Here is a 4,241-nt window from a genome sequence, read left to right on the forward strand (position 1 = left end):
TGGGCAGGGGGAGGGGGAGGGGGTTACTTGTGACAAGTCATGGGTCAGTAACTATTCTGCCACATCCAATCCCATGTCAGCAGACACACCTGGCCAATGCACAGTCATAGATCTAGTTTGCCTAGATCAATTGAACCTATGCAAGATACGGAGGTCTGGAGGGTGCGTGGGTGTCTCAGTCGGTTAAGTGACCAACTTTGGCTCAGGTCATGATCTCACATTTTGTGAGTTTGAGCCGTGCATTGGACTCTGTACTGACAGTTCAGAGTCTGGAGCCTGCTTCTGATTCTGTGTCTCCTCTCTGCCCCTCCCCTGCTCATGTTCCGCCTCTCTTTCCTTCAAAAATAAATAAACATTAAAAAAAATTTTTTTTAAATGATGCAGAGGTCTGACAGATTTAAAATAAAGTTTTATTAACTCTAGACCACTACCAATGCCTAGTGCCATGGGATACAATAAATACTTCGAATCCTAAAGACATTGCCTTAGGTAGAGGTATACTGTACCAGTGGTTCATGATATGAAACATGACTTGGGAGTGTGCATTCGTGTAGTGTGATGAGGCTGCTGCACATAACAAAATATCACAGGCAGGAGGCGTACACATCTAAAATTTAACTTCTCACGGCTCTGGAGGCCAGAAGCCAATGATCAAGGGGCCAGCCAAGTCCATTTTTTGGTTAACTCTCCTTCCTCGACTTATCAACAGCCACCTTTGTCGCTGTGTCCTCACCTTTCATCTCTGTGGTGAAAGAGAAGGAGCGAGAGCGAGAGAGCGATTGATTGAGAGATGACCCTCACGTCTCCTCCTTCACTCATTCATTCACTCATTCACTTATTTATTTTTGCTCGTCAAACAATCCTTTATTGAAACTGTTTCCTTTGCACTTCTTCACCAGCTGGGCTTTCCACTGCACTATTGGCGTCATGATGTCCTGCGGGTGGCAGTCACCAATGTCGCAGCTCACAGACTGGGTAGTCCCCAGGATCTCTTTACTGGTTCCAGAGAGTTCTCTGGACTAAGATTGGTGCAACGTCTGTCAGGCAATGTTGACAATCTCATCAAAAGTGACAGTCCCAGGGTCCCTAATGGTTTTCTGCTTCTTTCTGTCTCTTGGTGGCTCCTTGAGACAGAAGGTACCAATTCCGTCTGGATCTGTCTGGTCCAAATGGTCAGTTTCACTGTAATCCCCTGATCATTGCAATCAATGGTTGCATTCGTGATGGCATCACCAATCTTTATTTGGGACAAACCCAAAGGGCCGACCTTTAAGGCCAGGACACATAGGACTCCAACATCCCAATCGGTGCACTTGACCTATAATGACTTTGATCTCCTTGAATTCGAAAGTCGGTGGCATGGTGGAGGCAGCCAGCCCAGGATGAATCTGGATTCAGGACAAGGAAGGATAGTTGCACCTTTGCCTCCTCTGAGTCAAAAGCCACATTGAGCGTGGAGCCTACCTAGGATTCTCTCCCCGCCCCACCCTGTGCCCCGTTCGCACGCTCTCTAAAATAAAATAGAAAACAAAACTCAGGAGACTTTTTTTTTAATAGCACACATTTATCCTAGGCAGTGCTGGTTTTGTTTTGCCTCTGAGGAGTGACAAGGAAAAACAAGAAAGCTTGCCTTTCTATAACACCTTTATATTAGTGGGAAGACAGGAGTTCATTACTTCTCCTAGACTGTTTGCTATGGAGACCACTTCAAAACACAGAGGGGTACCCAATCAGCAAACTCTTATTTCTCCACCCCCTGCCTGACCAGGTAGGAGTGCAGAAAATAGAAAGCACCAGTCAATCACAGCGTCAAGCAGCTGGAGTACCGTTGGGGCTGAAGGTGACCCCAGAATGAAACGAACCCACCAAAGACGTTCTTTAGGATCCCTCTTGTTCCTCTATTTAAGCCAGCAGACAAAGCGCTGCATACCAATTCCCCAGCTTCTCACCATGCCAAAGTAATTTCAACACCAAAACTCACTCAGCTCCAGAGAGGAAAAAACAACACATCCACTTGCGGCCCTATGATTACAGCTCAAGTGTTGCAACTTACAAAGCCTCTCCCTTGTTAGAAAGCTCAGAGACCCTTAGACTGTGGGCGCCTTTGATTACCTTCCTTCCCAAAAGCCTGAGATTGCCTCTTTTGCTTCATCCACAGATAAAGGAAAAGGGTGAGGAATTTCGACCCTGTGGTGTTAGCACCCCACCTCCAACACTTCAAGAGAACTTGACAAGTGACCTGTGCATACCCAGAATATTTTCATGAAATGCACATACATCTCGGTTGCTAAGATAGTTATAAACATATTAAAATATATAAAGCTACCCTTAAATAAGGGGTGTGCCGTTGGCAGCATAACAAAAGCAGAACGTCAACAGGGCAGAGTTGTCTGATATTTCAGTGATAATTCTTTCCTAAGCCACTCTGGATTTTAGAGCAGTTTTAGGTTCACAAAAACATTGTGAGCAATGTAGTTTCTATAGAACCTCTCAACTCCTCAACCCTCACCCCACACAATTTCGCCTGCTATGAACACCTCGCATGGGTGTGGTACATTTGTTACAATTCATGAGTCAATGTTGCTACATCCTTCACCGAAGTCCCTAATTTACACTGGGGTTCACTATATTCTATGGGTTCTGACAATGTACAAAGACGTATATCTACCGTTAGAGGATCATACAGAACTTTTCACTGCTCTAAACATCCCATGTGCTCAACGTGTGAATTCCTCCCACTCCCTCACCTCCTAGCAACCACTGGTCTTTTTACCGTCTCCATCATTTTTGCCTTTTCCAGAATGTCTTGTAGTTGGAATAATGAAGTACGTAGCACTCTCGAAATGGATTCTTTCACTTAGCACTGTGCATTTAAGGTTGCTGTCTATCTTTTCATGGAATAATAGTTCTTTTTTTTTGTTAATGTTTATTTTTGAGAGAGAGAGAGAGAGAGAGCACTAGCAGGGGAGGGGTGGACAGAAAAGGGGACAGAGAATCCAAAGCAGGCTCTCCGCTGAGAGCCCGATGCAAGGCTTCAACTCACAAAGCATGAGATCATGACTCAAGTGGAAGTCAGATGCTTACCCGACGAGGCCACACAGGCACCCCAATAATTCATTTCCTCTATTACTAAGTAATATGCCATTTTATGGACATACCTCAGTTCACAGTAGGTGAACAGTCACCTACTGAAGGACATCTTGGTTGCTCCCAAATTTTCCCAGTTATGCATAAAGCTGCTATAATCATTCGTGGGCTGGGTTTTGTGTGGATGTAAGTTTTCAACTCCTTTGGGTAAATGTCAAAGAGTCCAACTGATGAATCATACAGGAAGAGTATGTATCTTACAGGAATTGCCAGATGAACCAAGGTTTCTGTACCATTTTCTTGTGCTTCAAATGTCAGCCATTCTAATAGACATGTGGTAGTATCTTGTTATAATTTACAATTTCCTGATGACATATGACGTTGGGCATTTTTCATAGGTTTCTTTGTCATCCACGTATCTTCTTCGGGGAGGTATCTCTACAGATCTTCTGCCCAGTTTTTAATTGGGCTGCTTCCACACTATTGCATTTTAAGAGATTTGGGGATATTTTAGGTATTGACTCTTTAATCAGAGATGTACTCAGAGAAGGTTTCCTCTCAATCTGTGCCTTCTCATTTCATGCTTCTAATAATATCTTTAGCAGAGCAAACGTTTTTAATTTTAATAAAGTCCAACTTTTCAATGATTTCTTCCATGAATCATGCTTTTACTATTTGATCTAGAAAATCATCCTAAGACTGAAGGTCACCTAGACTTGCTCCTATGTTATCCTCTAGGCATTCTGTACTCTGAAATTTTACACTGAAGTCCATGATTCATTTCTGTCCCATTGATCTATTGTCTATTCTTTCACCAATTCCAGACGGTCTTGAGGACCACAGCTTTACAGTAAGACTTAAGAAGTGGAGTAGTGTCAGTTCTCCAACTTTGTTCTTGTCAATAATGCATTGGCTTATTCTGGGTCTTTTGCCTTTCCATATAAGCTTTAGAATTACTTTCTCTATCTCCACAAAATAATTTGCTGGGAATTTGGCTGGGATTGCCTTGAATGTATAGATTCAGTTTAAAAAAAGTTAACTTCTTGGGGCACCTGGGTGGCTCCATCGGTTAAGCATCCGAGTTCAGCTTAGGCCATGAACTCAGTCAGGGTTTGTGAGTTTGAGACCTGCAACAGGCTCTCTGCTGTGAGCAC

The 4,241-nt window shown here is 43.5% G+C and overlaps 1 pseudogene; it reads right to left on the minus strand.

Annotated features, from left to right (window-relative positions):
* Positions 1-839: 839 nt before the first annotated feature.
* Positions 840-1,361, minus strand: LOC115283473 (annotated as a pseudogene).
* Between the last annotated feature and the right edge of the window lie 2,880 nt (positions 1,362-4,241).

This window comes from Suricata suricatta, chromosome X (assembly GCF_006229205.1).
Source record: "Suricata suricatta isolate VVHF042 chromosome X, meerkat_22Aug2017_6uvM2_HiC, whole genome shotgun sequence".
Classification (NCBI taxonomy): domain Eukaryota; kingdom Metazoa; phylum Chordata; class Mammalia; order Carnivora; family Herpestidae; genus Suricata; species Suricata suricatta.